Source organism: Procambarus clarkii, chromosome 39, assembly GCF_040958095.1.
Source record: "Procambarus clarkii isolate CNS0578487 chromosome 39, FALCON_Pclarkii_2.0, whole genome shotgun sequence".
Lineage (NCBI taxonomy): Eukaryota > Metazoa > Arthropoda > Malacostraca > Decapoda > Cambaridae > Procambarus > Procambarus clarkii.
Genome location: NC_091188.1, coordinates 3746751 through 3765359, shown reverse-complemented (window position 1 = coordinate 3765359; position 18609 = coordinate 3746751). Strand labels below are relative to the sequence as shown.

Genomic DNA, 18609 nt, shown 5'->3' with positions numbered 1-18609 from the left:
TTCTCTATGGTAAGCAGCGTGCTGCTTTGACAAAATCATATTTGCAGTAGGAAATGTATATGTTTATCTCTCAGAATGTTTGGTAATATGTTTATTGTGTGTGATGTGTGTCTATGTATGTATTAACACGATGTACCGAACGGGGTGATAATAGCTTGGCTACCTCATCCCTTTGTGTGTATTTTACCTCAATAAACTTATTTCAATTTCAATTTCACATTTACAGTATGCAATGCTTGATGGAAATCACATTTACAGTGTGACATCTTACGGAAACCTCGTCTACAACATATGCTGCCTCATGGAGACTTCACCGACAATGTAAAAGCGTTGTGGGTATTATGGGCCTTAGGTATTGTATGTACTAGCTCTATCTATAAATCCAACATTATGTTTGGAACGCATCTTCTATGTATAAACTTTTACCTGAATAAACATTTTGATTTTGATGTGTGGCACCTTACGGAGACCCTCACCTATAACGTAAAGTAAAGACAATAGGCTTTATCCAATTCCCTGAAAATATGTTGCTATTTCTATCAGCTGTTTTCCACCCTTGCCCATGGGTAACTTCCCTTACACTATTTCTTGCGTCAACAACAGGATATAGGTAGTGTCACTACCACTTCCGTTGTCAACAACAGAACACGTAGCGTCACTACCACTCCCGTTGTCAACAACAGTCTCCGTGGTGTAGTGTAGTGGTGTAGTAAGACACTCGCCTGGCGTTCCGCGAGCGCTATGTCATGGGTTCGTATCCTGGCCGGGGAGGATTTACTGGGCGCAAATCCTTAACTGTAGCCTCTGTTTAACGCAACAGTAAAATGTGTACTTGGATGAAAAAACGATTCTTCGCGGCAGGGGATCGTATTCCAGGGACCATAGGATTTAGGACTTGCCCGAAACGCTACGCGTACTAGTGGCTGTACAAGAATGTAACAACTCTTGTATATATCTCAAAAAAAAAAAAAATCTCAAAACAGGACACGTAGCATCGCTACCACTCCCGTTGTCAACAACAGGACATGTAGCGTCACTACCACTCCCGTTGTCAACAACAGGACATGTAGCCTCACTACCACTCCCGTTGTCAACAACAGGACATGTAGCGTCACTATCACTCCCGTTGTCAACAACAGGGCACGTAACTTCACTACCACTCCCGTTGTCAACAACAGGGCACGTAACTTCACTACCACTCCCGTTGTCAACAACAGGACACGTAACTTCACTACCACTCCCGTTGTCAACAACAGGGCACGTAACTTCACTACCGCTCCCGTTGTCAACAACAGGACACGTAACTTCACTACCGCTCCCGTTGTCAACAACAGGGCACGTAACTTCACTACCGCTCCCGTTGTCAACAACAGGGCACGTAACTTCACTACCACTCCCGTTGTCAACAACAGGGCACGTAACTTCCCTACCGCTCCCATTGTCAACAACAGGGCACGTAACTTCACTACCACTCCCGTTATCAACAACAGGACACATAGCGTCACTACAACTCCCGTTGTCAACAACAGGGCACGTAACTTCACTACCGCTCCCGTTGTCAACAACAGGGCACGTAACTTCACTACCGCTCCCGTTGTCAACAACAGGACACATAGCGTCACTACAACTCCCGTTGTCAACAACAGGACATGTAGCGTCACTACCACTCCCGTTGTCAACAACAGGACACGTAGCTTCACTACCGCTCCCGTTGTTAACAACAGGACACGTAGCGTCATTACCACTCCCGTTGTCAACAACAGGACACGTAGCTTCACTACCGCTCCCGTTGTTAACAACAGGACACGTAGCTTCACTACCGCTCCCGTTGTTAACAACAGGACACGTAGCTTCACTACCGCTCCCGTTGTTAACAACAGGACACGTAGCATCACTACCACTCCCGTTGTCAACAACAGGACACGTAGCGTCATTACCACTCCCGTTGTCAACAACAGGGCACGTAACTTCACTACCGCTCCCGTTGTCAACAACAGGACATGTAGCGTCACTACCACTCCCGTTGTCAACAACAGGACACGTAGCGTCACTACCACTCCCGTTGTCAACAACAGGACATGTAGCGTCACTACCACTCCCGTTGTCAACAACAGGACATATAGCGTCACTACAACTCCCGTTGTCAACAACAGGTCACATAGCTTTACTACCACTCTTGTTAACAACAGGATATGTAGCGTCACTACCACTCCCGTTGTCAACAACAGGATACGTAGCGTCACTACCACTCCCGTTGTCAACAACAGGACACGTAGCGTCACTACCACTCCCGTTGTCAACAACAGGACACGTAGCGTCACTACCACTCCCGTTGTCAACAACAGGACATATAGCGTCACTACCACTCCCGTTGTCAACAACAGGATATGTAGCGTCACTACCACTCCCGTTGTCAACAACAGGGAGTGCTATACTGTATAATCGTGTTGGCTTGGCGCTTTCTCTTGATTGTCCCCCTCCCTTCCCGTTGACAATAACCATGAATCCTCACCATGAAGTTCTACTCCAGCTCCTGGTCCGCTCTTTCTGTTATAAAGAAACTCAAAACGTAAATTACCAAAAGGACCAACTAAGCCTAGAGGATCACCACTACTATGCGGCCCAGGTCCACCTAGTGACACTCTCCTGGACGACTTTACTGGCAGTTATATGAATTACAACACTATTAATTATTTCTAACTAAACACTATTGCAGCCTAACTAAACACTATTACCGCCTAACTAAATAAATTGTATCACGGATATAAGCATCAGGTTAGGTTTTCTAACGACAGTTATGTATAAAACCTACAAGGAACAATGGGGCATAAGGAACGAGCATCAAGCGAGGTGTCCGTCCCTCTTTACCGGGTCGGCGGTCACTTGCTCGTATCTGTACGGTTAGAAGGCCAACGAGTTTATTTCGTGGTGGACAGCGGCTCACGCGACACCCTCGTCACGGTTCCCTTTATGTAGGAACATGGCTTGGAGGCCGTAATGGGCAAGGATTTTAAGCGTTTAGATAAAATGGAGTCCATAGACATAAATGATAACGAGTGGAAGTCAATGGACTTCTCAAACTTCTACACGGGGGTCCTGAAAGCTAAACCTTATTTCCGGAAAGCACATTTATCCCTGGATGCAGAGATCTATGTTGCTGATTTACCTGTACATTATGCCTTACTGGGCATGGATATTTTAGTTGCACATAACTGCTCAATAATTAATGACCTGACAAATCCCCGACTAATAATACGGCCAGTGAAGAAGCACAAGCTGGAGGATAACACGAAGTACTTTGTCACAAACTACGATACCATCAGACTCAAAACCAAAATCAACGGCAAGAGATCTACGGCTTTTCTGGACACTGGCTCGCCCATAACAAGCATCAGCAGACGTCGTGCCAGAAAACTAGGCCTTAAAATTGAATCGTGTGCAATGAAAAAAGTGGAAAATGTACACGGAAAAATATTAAGAACAAAACACGTTATTCGGAACGCAGAAATAAAATTCCAAGGTCTTACATTCCACACAGATGTGTACATCCTGCAGTCTTATGACGAGGATTACATAATCGGAGATGATATCCTCCAATACACCAATATAACTTTCGCAGCAGAAAAAGTTCTCTTGGAGCGCAATAGCAACCCCTATCCTCACCAGGGATGAAGCTCTATCCGGTGTTAGGCCGATCACCGGATGCATTGATAGACCTGTAACCGAAAGCAGAAAAAGTTCATTCCGAACAGAAAGAACACACAGGCCATCGACTTGAGCAACATAAACAGTGATGAAGTTAGACCTAAAAAGTCACTAAGTGAATGGTAAAGTTGTTCACCAGAGTAATGAGAGGATCTTGTAAACACCTCCACAGACCTGTGTCGCGTCTCTGGAACACTCCTCAATATGCTCCAAGGTCCTTCCCGGCATGGCGCCTTCTTTTGATAATTATTTACTTGTGTTTCCATATAATAAAGTGTATTTTCTGTAGTTTACTGTATGAGTATTATTCTGTAAAACGAAAAAATTTTGTATAATAAATTATAGAATTATAATTATAATAATATAATAAAGAGCTATATAGTCAGCTTGACTTTGTACTTTCCCGCTTATAATTCCTGTTCCTGTATAATAATACTTGTATATTATAATATTATTATAATAAAGAATTGACAAAAAGTTGACGTACAACTTCGTGGTTGTTAACAACAGGAGTGTAATGAAGCTACGTGTCCTGTTGTTAACAACGGGAGTGGTAGTGACGCTACGTATCCTGTTGTTGACAACGGGAGCGGTAGTGACGCTACGTATCCTGTTGTTGACAACGGGAGCGGTAGTGACGCTACGTGTCTTGTTGTTGACAACGGGAGTGGTACAGTGATGAATGTCGTAAGCAGGGAAGATTATTACGATGATTGCCGTGTAGTGTAGATAGTTTGTGATGAGTATCGCGCGTAGTGAAGATATGAACGATATTTCCAGCGATAAAGTGGTGTGTGTGTAGTGTAGTGTAGTTGAAGCGTCTAAATGAAAATTGGATTATTTTGGTTTGTGTTGGGGTAACAGCTTTATATGTGTGTGTGTGTGTGTGTGTGTGTGTGTGTGTGTGTGTGCGTGCGTGCGTGTGTGTGTGTGTGTGTGTGCGTGCGTGCGTGTGTGTGTGTGTGTGTGTGTGTGTGTGTGTGCGTGCGTGTGTGTGTGTGTGTGCGCGTGTGTGTGTGTGTGTGTGTGTGTGTGTGTGTGTGTGTGTGTGTGTGTGTGTGTGTGTGTGTGTGTGTGTGTGTGTGTGTGTGTGTGTGTGCTGTGGGAGTGTTGGGGACAGAATTCACATTATTTTGAATATAAAACATTATCGCATCGAAAATGAAAACCGTTTTATCACAAATTCATGTAACAAAAAAGGCAAATATTATACACACGAGTATCGATAATGATTGGTTTAGTTGGAGGGTCCTGAGTTGAGGTTGATCATGCCTTTTTATTTACCTGAATAAACCGTTTGATTTTGATGCATGTACAGCCATGGCTGAGTGGGCTCTGGTGCCCTCTTCACACTATACAGGACCCGCTCACTATACAAGGGTCCTGTATAGTGAAGTATTACTATACAAGGACATATTGGCGTATAATACAAGGGAGTATTCGGGTTCCTTCTTGGAAAAGTCTCGCTTATAACTTCATTTACTGAGGCTTCATTTACAACTTCATTTACATTAAATTTCAAATGATAACTAATTTTCCTACCTTCGATCCCACAATAAAAGCCTGAATACTACTTACTCTCACCTCTGGCTGTATCTGTTTTTGTTTGTTTCCCCTTGCTTTATCATGATTATCCCTTGTATTATTTTTTATCTACTCCACCTCCACCTTAACCACTTCCTCTCCTTATTACTTTCTTCTAACTCAGACTTTACTAATGATTCTCATATAAAGAACGTGAGAGAGAGAGAGAGAGAGAGAGAGAAAGAGAGAGAGAGAGAGAGAGAGAGAGAGAGAGAGAGAGAGAGAGAGAGAGAGAGAGAGAGAGAGAGAGAGAGAGAGAGAGAGAGAGAGAGAGAGAGAGAGAGAGAGAGCGTGCGAGCAAGCCAGAATGGGATTAGACACAGTTTGCGCTAAACGCGGATTATCAAACAAAATATCTTTCTTACATTTAATGTCAGAGCAAGGAGGAAAAAACAGAATCAACATCGTGAAAGGAACTTTATAAAGAGAGTAATATGTATGTAAATTGCAATCACACGCAGATAGTTTGATACGCAGCTGTGAGCAGAGAGAGAATGTAGGAGGAAAGAAAATGTATAATTGGAAAGGTTGTAAGAGGAATAGTCTTTGTTACACAGCCCAAAACCCTGCCGCGACGCTCAGGTACAATGTATCATTGCATGTTATCATAGTCCACCTTTTGTCAGAGATTGACAAGTCAGAAGGACGTCTGGAAACGGCTTGCAGACGTGTACACTCAGAAGGATATCTAGATCCCACTTCCAAACTTTTCAACCCAGGAACAGGTGTGGAAATAGCTTGCAGAACGTACACCTGCCACGGACCCAGGCTTGTAATAAACTCTAATCACTCTCGTCTGGACACACAAACACACAAAACTGATAATGACAGTTAATCACAAATTGTTATTAATCCCATTGTTGAAGATGCTGCCACATCTGGAAAGAATATTATATTGTTGTTGCTCTCAGCCTTCAGAATGTTGCTCCATAATTCAGTGTTTCAGGACGCGAAATACGCCACAACACTCTTCTACTCCTGCCTGGATATACAACCTGTATATATATACCACAGCACTAATACCACTACCAGCGATTGGCTGTAAGCATTGGTTGGTCTTGGAACTAACATGGTCTCTTCACGAGGTCCCAATACCAACTAATGTCCAATCTCGCTGGGCACAGCACTCAATCCTCACTAAGATTACAGCGATGAAGTGAAATTGATCAAGAGCAGAGGTGTGAAGGGTAGGGAAGGGGCGCGAAGAATAGAGAAGGTGAGGGAAGATGTAGTAACGTGGAGAGTGTGTGTGTAGGGAAGATGGCTGCAGGTGATGATGATGTTGTGTAGTGAAGATGTGGGCCACCGTCACCCGGGCAACGCCGGGTACTCCTTCTACTGTCTATGTATCTATAAAGGTAATGTCTCTCTGTTTGCCTGTCTGTCCGCAGTTGAAAATCAGACGCTCGGGGCTAGCTGGAGCCAATTTTTACTTGTAATTGCTGATGGGTACGTGCCCAAAATGGGCAGGTCGGGATAAGCGCCAAAGAAAAGGGCGCCAAAGAAAAGGGCGCCACGTGACACTTTGCCAAACGTATCCATAAGCGACATCTGGCAATATCATTGACGTAACCGTGAATGATTAGTATTGTTATATATTTGTTTATTTGTTGTTGTTGTCATATCTCGAAACGACACGCACTGCGCTCAAGACACCAAAATTAACACAATTATTATACCGATGATACTTTCCCGCCAAACACTTATTATGACCAATTGGTCATAATAAGGAACTCTAGGTGTTGTTAAGCCCCACCAGGAACCCATAGTGTAAACACGCCACCTTCCGCGCCCACAAGAGTGACGCCGCCCACTCTCACACCGCACGCCCACGCCCTCTTGTGGGAGAGGAGAACACGCTCATACACAGAGAAGCAAAGACAAGAGAGAGAGAGAGAGAGAGAGAGAGAGAGAGAGAGAGAGAGAGAGAGAGAGAGAGAGAGAGAGAGAGAGAGAGAGAGAGAGAGAGGAGAGGAGAGAGAGAGAGAGAGAGAGAGAGAGAGAGAGAGAGAGAGTCGACCCGGACACCACCGGGTATCTCACGTAGTGTGTGTATGCACACCAACAAGTACATCAATATATCAATCATTGACGCGTGTGGCGTCAATGTCTGCGGTCTGACGTCCCGTCTAGGTGACCACCTGTCAAAGAGTCCCCCCAGCCCCCCCTACCCCCCGACCCCCTCCTCGGGTCAGGTGTCAGGGGGCGCCGGAAGAGGTGGGGGGGCGGCACACCCCCTCAGTGTACCTATTTTTAGGTCGCGACATTTCTGAAAAGTCGGTCATACACAAGTGAATTTTAAGTCATTCTGACTTTCGTCATTGAAGCATACGACAGGACAAGAAACAGAGCTGTATATTATTTCAAATTCAACTGAACAAAAAACTTACTGTTTATAGTGCATATGTATTCCCCCCAGAATATTATATTATTTTGAATTTGACGTAAAGGAAGCTACTTTGAGTGAAAGGAGAGCAGTATAATCATTAAAGGGGTGGCTACGCTGGTGTGAGGTGACCATTAGGTATGTGTGACCGTGTTAATATAAGCAGTCATTCGCCTTTGTCGTAGGTTTTGGGCCGAGACGCACAGAAAACGTACCTCACCGGCTCGGAGGAAAATGGGAACTCACAGCCAAGATGCTTGAACCCTACTGACCTTAGACATAAATAATCCCAATAGGGCAGCCCTCCTTGCTATCCCCCCTACGTCAGCTGCCCACATCAACAATTTGACGGGTTCCGTCAGTCAAGTCAGCAATTGTCGTGTTTGAGGATGGTTTGTGAGGGAGTTTGAGAGTGAGAGTTGGTGGTGGTTCTTGTGCCAGTGCTTCCAGGCGACTCAAGGTGCCTCACCCCCCTCACCCTATAACCCATCTGTCTCTCGTCCACAGCTCCTCTACCTCCACAAGATCTCCTAAGGCATGATATCGTAAATTTTCAATTTCGCGCGACATTTTCGGCTATTTACAATTGCTATAGATAAATAAACACAGTTTGTGTAATGGTGTGGCGTACGAGAGCCTGACAGCGAGAGAAAACACCAATAAACATAAGGGGGTACAGCCTGGCAGGCTCGTCCCCAGCCGTAGTCAGGTGGTGTCTAGCAGGGATCTGCGAGTCGGAGCGAAGGCTTGGTGTGTGCGTGGTGGATGGAAACATTGCATTTTCTAGCAGTTTATACATGTTATACGCAGTGATAAAACGTGTACACCGGCGCGATCGAGGCGTGAAAGTGTCGCGGTGCCGTGCGGAGTGAAGACAAGTGAGGAGGGAGGAGTAGTGAGGCAGCATGTGAGACTAGGAGGCGAGTGAGGTTGTGTGGAAGGGTGGGTGGCTGCTGCAAGATGTGCGCCAGAGAAGGCTAGGTACTTTAATGAAATATGCGCCCCAGGCCCCTGGCCGAGCCTTGCCAGTGAAGCCCCACCGCAACTTCTCAACTTTTCTTTGTTTCTTGTGCAAGTGTTGGTGGGCTAGTGAGCGCGGGGCGAGGGGGGGCCATGGCCACGGCTCTCTGCCTCATGCCAAGTAGTAGCCCAAGGGGCGGCGCTCAAGTAATTAAATAATCCAGAAAATTTGAGTGGCGTGATGTTGTGTGTGGTGAGAAGAGGAAGGTATGTGCATTGATAGTGCTTTGAAAAAGAGCTGCTGCAAACACATCCTGACCAATGAGCCCCCGTGTGCCTTCCTTACTGTGTGTGTGTGATGTGCAGCGGGGCAAGGTTAGCCACTAGCACTGGGGCTTGGAGGTAGACCTTGAGCGCTAGCTACGCGTGGAGGAGGACCTGTACTCTCCGCCACCGAGTGCTCACAATACAGGACATCAGGGTTACAGTAATTGGACCAGGCTGGCGGAACGAGGTAAGATTCTTGACACAGTCTGCCACTCTTACAGCACTTACTGCTGCTCTTCCTGCACACCCCTTTAGCAACTTTGACAACTTTGCCTTTATTTAAAAGCAACGTGTAAACAAGCACTTTAGTTAAAGTGCATTTCAAATTTAAAGCAACGATTGTCGTATCATTCAGGTGCACGCACACACACACACACACAATCTCCACATACGTTGATAAAATAATATACTTCAATACGTAGTTTATCAACAAGAAAACCAATGACATTATGTATGAATTGTATGAATTCATACAATTCTGCAGATTTCAATGCGCTGTAGATACGTATCCAACCCCCCCCCCCCTCATTTAAATATATACGTTTGTACAGACTTGCACGCTTAAATCTTTACACGCATGGTAGAGGTTACTGGTAGTCAGTCATCAGGTAACCCCATACGGAGCCTGGTAACAGCTGCACACTACCACACATTCCTAGTACTGTGTGACGTAACATTCCTAGTATTGTGTGACGTAACATTCCTAGTATTGTGTGACGTAACATTCCTAGTATTGTGTGACGTAACATTCCTAGTATTGTGTGACGTAACATTCCTAGTATTGTGTGACGTAACATTCCTAGTATTGTGTGACGTAACATTCCTAGTATTGTGTGACGTAACATTCCTAGTATTGTGTGACGTAACATTCCTAGTATTGTGTGACGTAACATTCCTAGTATTGTGTGACGTAACATTCCTAGTATTGTGTGACGTAACATTCCTAGTATTGTGTGACGTAACATTCCTAGTATTGTGTGACGTAACATTCCTAGTATTGTGTGACGTAACATTCCTAGTATTGTGTGACGTAACATTCCTAGTATTGTGTGACGTAACATTCCTAGTATTGTGTGACGTAACATTCCTAGTATTGTGTGACGTAACATTCCTAGTATTGTGTGACGTAACATTCCTAGTACTGTGTGACGTAACATTCCTAGTACTGTGTGACGTAACATTCCTAGTATTGTGTGACGTAACATTCCTAGTATTGTGTGACGTAACATTCCTAGTATTGTGTGACGTAACATTCCCAGCCAGCCAGGAGTAACGTTATATGGAAGATTGTCACTTTCACTGTGGTTCACTGCTTGCTTAATCAATGTTGCTGAGAGTAACATGCGATAAGGGTGAGATAAGGGCAAGATAAGGGTGAACTTGCGGTGAGATAATGGCATATGTCCATCGTAGGATTTCTGAAGCAGCGTGGTAGCCTTAATTTTCTTATTATTTTCTTAATCTTAATTTTCAAGCAATAGCCTATCTTAATTTTCAAGTCAAGCACGCAATTTCTAATTGTAAATTATATCGTCATATATTCTTGCGTCTAATGATTTAATTAGACGCAATTTCTAATGGGCTGTTCCTGGGATGACGTCACACTGAATTACGATGTACATTCATATTATCACATTTCAAAGCATTCTGAGAAAAGCCCAGGAACGTAGTATATCTTTACATTAATTTGCTCGAATAACAATGACCCAAAATGGATTACCATGGAACTAAGGAACTTTATCAGAAAAGAAGCCTATATACAAATAATTAAGAATGGGGAGTATAATTAGAACAATTATTTACCATAACAATAAAAAACCTTAAAGAAATTATGAAGTACGTATTCCAGAACAAAGACAAATCCAAAAGTATTGTCAGATATATCAACGATTAAAGACTGTAACACTGAAATCGGAGACAGGTCAGGTGACTGATAATGACGAGACTAGGCAATATTTCAAGGGCCTTGTTTCTGTATATACCAGAGAATAGTTTGATATTATGCCTGCCGCTGAACAAATCCTTGTAGGCGGTGAAGAGGACAAACTGACTAGGCTAGTGGTTACCAGTAAGGAAGTTATTAAACAAATTGGAAAATATATAGCCTAATAAGTCCCCAGAACCAGATGAAGTATTTGCCAGGGTGCTTACAAATGCAAAGATCTTAGTTAGCCCTTATCTAACCTAATATCTAACCCTTATCTTATCTAATGTTTAATCAATCATGAGTCAAGCACAGTGGCAGAGTCGTGGAGGATTGCTAATGTGGTGCCAATTTTTAAGAACGGAAATGGATCACTTGCGTCGAACTAACGTATATGGTAGGCTAGTTATTTGAATTAATAATCTCAAAAGCCAATCTTTTACATCTTGGAAAACAGATTAATACAAATATTCACAATATCGTTTCACTCGGCTAAATGCGAGCGGCCGATATCGATTGGCAGCTGGTATTTAACTAACTTACTCTCAGTCTTTTCAGTATATTTCAAGCAGTTGATAGCGGGAAAGATTCGACAGTTTATACTTGATTTGAGGCAAAAGTGGAGGTATACTGTGCCTCACGAGTGGAGGTATACTGTGCCTCACGAGTGGAGGAATACTGTGCCTCACCAGTGGAGGCATACTGTGCCTGACTAGTGGAGGTATACTGTGCCTCACGAGTGGAGGTATACTGTGCCTCACGAGTGGAGGAATACTGTGCCTCACCAGTGGAGGCATACTGTGCCTGACTAGTGGAGGTATACTGTGCCTCACGAGTGGAGGTATACTGTGCCTCACGAGTGGAGGAATACTGTGCCTCACCAGTGGAGGCATACTGTGCCTGACTAGTGGAGGTATACTGTGCCTCACGAGTGGAGGAATACTGTGCCTCACCAGTGGAGGCATACTGTGCCTGACTAGTGGAGGTATACTGTGCCTCACGAGTGGAGGTATACTGTGCCTCACGAGTGGAGGTATACTGTGCCTCACAAGAGGAGGTATACTATGCTTCAGGAGACTAGTTACAAAGTTACAAGTACATGGTATTATAAGAAGTATCCTAATTTGGATCACGTAATAATCATTTCAAAGAAAGTTGAGAGTTTGCGTAAGTGGACTTAATTCGAAAACCGTTGTAGGTTGAGTGCCCTAGGGCTGTCCTCAGACCTCTGCCGGTTATCATATATTTATACACAGGATCGAACAGCAACTTTTGCAAATTTGCAGACGATTAAAACTTAGGCTGGAAATATATAAACTCAGAAGATCTTGTAACGATCTTGCCTTATAACGTGGGCGATAGATTGGCAAATGACGTTTAATGTTGAAAAAAAAAACCAGGGTTCTAAGCCTACGCAATGAAAGTTACTAGATATCAGCTGGACAATACTGAAATTGAAGGGAGGGTAGAAATAGCCTAAGCTACTCTATCCCTTTGAGATGTATTTCTTTCTTATCTCAATAAACATTCTTGAACTGAAATTGCGAAATCAAAATGCGAAAAAATTTAGATAAATCAGTGCTTAAATGTACGGAATAAGTACGAAATAGAATACTAGGATCAATTTCTCGAAGAGTTAGCAACATAAGATCTAATACTAATCTCCAACCTTATCGTGTTAGGCTGTATTTATATTATGGAGTTCAGCTTCGGCCTCTGTATTAACGAGGGGACACAAGCTCACTTGCACAACGTCAGTAGAGAGAAGAATGAAGTTAAATCCAGGAATAAAACCTTCCTTATGAAGAAAAATGAATAGTCTTTAATTTGAAGTTCCCTAGAGCAGCATTTCTTAACCTTATTACCCTTGTGGAGCCCTGGAACTAATGTTCATGTCTCAAGGAACCCCTCTGCATAAAAATGATTACATTATATGTATTTATAAATCTGAAAATATATCTTTATTAATAACAAAATTCAACCATATCTATCAACACAAAAAAATCAACATTGACATTGTTGAAAAAGCATAATATAAATCAAGGTAACACAAGGAAATATGTGGGCCAAGAAAATGGTATTTTTAAGCCAATTTAGATAATAAAATTTGTTTTTCTAAAGGCAAACCTGCGATAGGCTTCTCATACACAAATACTTTATTCTGGGTCGAACTTTACAAAAATACTCCGATTTAATTTTTTCAATTGAAAAAGAGAGACGATTTTAGTCTTTGCTCTGGATACTGCTTAAATGATAATAAAGCTTGCTCTCACATGTAAGAAGTTGAATAGTGCAGCAAAATATATATATATATATATATATATATATATATATATATATATATATATATATATATATATATATATATATATATATATATATTGCTTTGCTCTGAATGGCAGAATAACCATCTTTCGCACAAACCCAGAACTTATCCAGGGATAGGTCGGTGAACCACGCCTCGAGTGAACGAGGAGATTTGTAGCTCACAAAGTTCTTCCTCTTCTCTTAAAGTTCTAAAGATGAACACAAAAAAATGACTTAGAAATACATAAATACATTTGCATATGAGTAGCATTAGGCTAGGCTGGCTCTCTCTCTCTCTCTCTCTCTCTCTCTCTCTCTCTCTCTCTCTCTCTCTCTCTCTCTCTCTCTCTCTCTCTCTCTCTCTCTCTCTCTCTCTCTCTCCCAAGGAGCCGCTAGTCACCTCTCGCGGAACTCGGTTGAGAAACGATTGTTGTAGAGGCAGGAACGACAAATGGAGCATACAAGTGGATAAAAGACTATAACAAAAGGGGGATATTATCAAGGGGTTTCAGCACATCAACGCAAAATGGAACACAAAACAGTGGAGATACAACGGATAAGCTTAGATCCAGGAAAGACCTGGGTAAATACTGGGTTGGATACAGAATGCTGTTGATCCATGGAATAAATTACCGGGTAACATATTGGACGAGGGATCGAGGGTTTGTTTCGAGCGTAGGTTAGACATATAAATAAGTTTGGGTTGTTGTGTTATTATATACTGTAAACACAGTCGAAATATTTGTAATTATTTCCTAAATAATGACAAACACTTTACTTTTAATTGAGTTTGTTTTTCTATATTGATACATCTTTATTGCCACATTTTTTGTGTATATTTTTTGTATCCCATATGAATTCACTAATAACTTTCTGTAACACTGTTATGCCTCAATTTGCCGACTATGTTGGCTGTGTGTTTTGAGTCCACAGAAACACACGTGGTTATCACTTACGGTCAACATATATGGAGAGGTGTGTAAGGTGTGGAGAACACACACACACTGGCAGGCACCTGGGGTGTGGTGGTCCCTAGCTTTCAGGTGCTAAGGTGTATTGCCTTACATCACAAGTGTAAGGTGTGGGTGGTGCATTGTGTGAGGGGGGCATCTTGCCTCACTCCTGCTGGACACTACAGTCAACTTGATCACATAACAGTCAACTGGTCCACACAACAGTCAACTGGTCCACACAACAATCAACTGGACCACACAACAGTCAACTGGTCCACACAGCAGTCAACTGGACCACACAACAGTCAACTGGACCACACAACAGTCAACTGGACCACACAACAATCAACTGGACCACACAACAATCAACTGGACCACACAACAATCAACTGGACCACACAGCAGTCAACTGGACCACACAACAGTCAACTGGACCACACAACAATCAACTGGACCACACAGCAGTCAACTGGACCACACAGCAGTCAACTGGACCACACAACAATCAACTGGACCACACAACAATCAACTGGACCACACAGCAGTCAACTGGACCACACAGCAGTCAACTGGACCACACAACAATCAACTGGACCACACAGCAGTCAACTGGACCACACAGCAGTCAACTGGACCACACAGCAGTCAACTGGACCACACAACAGTCAACTGGACCACACAACAATCAACTGGTCCACACAGCAGTCAACTGGACCACACAACAGTCAACTGGACCACACAGCAGTCAACTGGACCACACAACAATCAACTACACCTGTCAGCATGGCGTAGAACGGCTCCAGCACTTCAGAAACCTCTTTATCCTCACAAGAGAGTCGAATCCCCCCTTATCCATATCTCCGAGTTGGGTTATATCGCCATCAGCACCTGGAGATGGCGTTGGTTATAGGGTATCGAGTCCAGGCCCGCAGCTCCCTCTCTCTGGTTTATATATATATATATATATATATATATATATATATATATATATGTCGTACCTAGTAGCCAGAACGCACTTCTCAGCCTACTATGCAAGGCCCGATTTGCCTAATAAGCCAAGTTTTCATGAATTAATTGTTTTTCGACTACCTAACCTTCCTAATCTAACCTAACCTAACTTTTTCGGCTACCTAACCTAACCTAACCTATAAAGATAGGTTAGGTTAGGTTAGGTAGGGTTGGTTAGGTTCGGTCATATATCTACATTAATTTTAACTGCAATAAAAAAAAATTGACCTCATACATAATGAAATGGGTAGCTTTATCATTTCATAAGAAAAAAATTAGAGAAAATATATTAATTCAGGAAAACTCTGCTTATTAGGCAAATCGGGCCCTGCATAGTAGGCTGAGAAGTGCGTTCTGGCTACTAGGTACGACATATATATATATTATATATATATATATATATATATATATATATATATATATATATATATATATATATATATAAAGGTAAAGTCAATTTATTGGTAAGTAGTAAGAATAAATATAATATATATTTTGTGATCAGCGCCTGGAGTGTTCAACTGGTGTCGTATATTTATATAAATTGTGAGGGAGGCAGTATTTAGTTTTTATTTATGAATATAATACCATGAATTTCTTATACTTTCCTCGGCATTTTTCAATCGTTTCGAAATTAGCAATTTAGAAGACTAAGCTAAGATATAAGCACGAAGATTAAGAGTACAACGTCCTCTATGATGCACTTCTCTCTCTCGGAGTCCCTCTCAGTCAGCTGACGGACGTAAATAAACGTATATCTGATGTATTTTGTCTTTGAGTCTCTCTCAGTCAGCTGACGGACGTAAACAAACGTTTATCTGACGTTTCTTCTTTCTGAGTTCCTCTCAGTCAGCTCACGGACGTAAATAAACGTATATCTGACGCATCTTGTTGTTTCTGACAGCTGTTTATGGGAAATTAATAAAGAGTAAATAAATAAAGGAAGATTTCATTTAAAGGTTTGAATCGTGTTATCACCAAAAGTGCATTGTGGAGATATCTTAATGAACCCCAGCACATTTGTCGCTATCTTGTCTTTGTACCAAACGACGAACCACCAGTATGTACCAGACGACGAACCACCAATTTATAGTTCCATGGTTCACCTGTACCATGAAAATCCTCTCTCACACACATGACTCGTGTGGAAGGCACTCGCCAACCAGGCAGTAGTGGATATGTGAGCCTGCGGGCCGCTCCAAGCAACAAACAGCCTGTTGGACCAAGCTGTCACAAGGCAAACCTGGCTCCCAAGCCGGGCTCGGGGAGGAGTAGAACTCCCGGAACCCTATCCAGGTATACACACCTGACTCGTGAAGATGGAGCTCCCAAATGGGACTAATATATATGGAAAGAAGTCATTGTTTTGCACTAATCATTTTCTAAAGGCGTGGGCCCCAGGAGCTGAAGCCTAACCCTTTAATCATAACCATGTCATAAGTTTATGTGGTACTTCTGTGTGATGCATCTGAGCGATAGATCTATGTGATGTATCTATGCGATAGATTATGTGATGCATCTGAGCGATAGATGTAACACGCTTGTGTGAAAGCGTTCCGAGTGTTATCGTATATCTACATCATAAAATGGACGTTCTACGTTCTTTTAACTGATTATGTAAATCCAAGCAAAGGCTTGGGAAGCTGAACATTCCTTTTACCCTGTGTCGATGAACTGCTCGCCAGCACACACACACACACACACACACACACACACACACACACACACACACACACACACACACACACACACACACACACACACACACACACATTGGAATTGACAAAGTGGAAATAGATGAAATGTTCACACGTAATAATAACAGAACGAGGGGACATGGGTGGAAACTGGAAACTCAGATGAGTCACAGAGATGTTAGGAAGTTTTCTTTTAGCGTGAGAGTAGTAGAAAAATGGAATGCACTTGGGGAACAGGTTATGGAAGCAAATACTATTCATACTTTTAAAACTAGGTATGATAGGGAAATGGGACAGGAGTCATTGCTGTAAACAACCGATAGCTAGAAAGGCGGGAACAAAGAGTCAATGCTCGATCCTGCAAGCACATATAGGTGAGTACATATAGGTGAGTACACACACACACACACACACACTCAAATGAGCCACAGGGACGTTAGAAAGAACTTTTTCAGTGTCAGAGTAGTTAACAGATGGAATGCACTAGGCAGTAATGTGGTGGAGGCTGACTCCATACACAGTTTCAAATGTAGATATGACAGAGCCCAGTAGGCTCAGGAATCTGTACATCAGTTGATTGGCAGTTGAGAGGCGGGACCAAAGAGCCAGAGCTCAACCCCAGCAAGCACAATTAGGGGATTAGGTGAGTATACACACACACACACACACACACACACACACACCTATTTATAGGCCTATTCTATAAATTTATTAAAAGTAAATTGCAGGTAATGTATAAACTCCAGAGGTTGAAAATGAGGAACAGATTCGCGGAGAATGAAAAGGAAATGTGTAAAATAGTAAATGTTCCAAAGTGTGTTTGTGCAACAGGAAGTTTGAGAGAAAAAGAGACAATACGAATGTCAGAGAGTAACATAGAGTACATAGAGGCGGCTCGAAACAAAGTGGGGGGAAATGCTCAAGCAACTAAGTAGGAACAAAGCAGTTGGCCCAGATGGAGCCATCTTGGGTCCTGAGAGAAGGCGCATTTGAGTTTAATACTCAACTTCAGGTGATTTTTCAGGTATCTTTGTGTACAAAAGTCTTCAGTTGCATATAGTCCTGGGGACCATTCAGGCTTGTTCGCAAGTCTTGGGAAATATATGGAAAAAAATAGTTAAAATTTACAAAAAGGAACAGAGAAGACCCTCTTAATTATAGACCTGTATCATTGACAAGTGTGGTAGTCAAAACTCTAGAAAAAATAGTTACAACAGACAGACATTATAGTTTCGAACAGGAAGATCCTGTTTAACAAATCTACTTCCATGATAGAGCCACATAAATTTTACAAAAAAAAGGAATCGTTGGGGGTGACTGCAATTCATCTGGACCTGAAAAAGGCTTTTGACAGAGTTCCACATAAGAGGGTTTTTGAGAAATTAGAACATATTGGAGGGGTGACAGGGAAGACTCCTGACATGGATGAACATTTTCTGACGGAAAAATGAGGGCGGTAATCAGAGACAGTGAGTCAGACTGGAGAAATGTTACAAGTCGTGTACACAGGATTGAGTTCTAGCACCAGTTATGTTCATTATCTATATGAACTATCTTCCAGAATGAATGCAGAACTATATTAACATGTTTGCTGATAATGTTAAGCTCCGAGGGCAACCCGTTCTCGCACTTTCTTACCGTCAATATTGACTTATTAAATAAGTGCATATGTGACATACTAATTTATTGTGAATATTTTAGTTTACCTTGAAAGGCTTCATAGAAAACACCGACCTTACCTAACCTTCTTAGTATGTT

At 42.5% G+C, this 18609-nt stretch overlaps 1 protein-coding gene across 1 annotated transcript in view; it reads left to right on the top strand.

The window, feature by feature from the left end:
• The first annotated feature begins 8410 nt into the window (after window positions 1-8410).
• The window catches only part of Fbxl7 (F-box and leucine-rich repeat protein 7), a 327726-nt gene continuing 317527 nt past the window's right edge, over window positions 8411-18609 (top strand). Inside the window, exon 1 of the mRNA XM_069338307.1 lies at window positions 8411-9149. The gene's annotated coding sequence lies outside the window, so the exon portion shown is untranslated. The remainder of the gene's footprint in view (window positions 9150-18609) is intronic.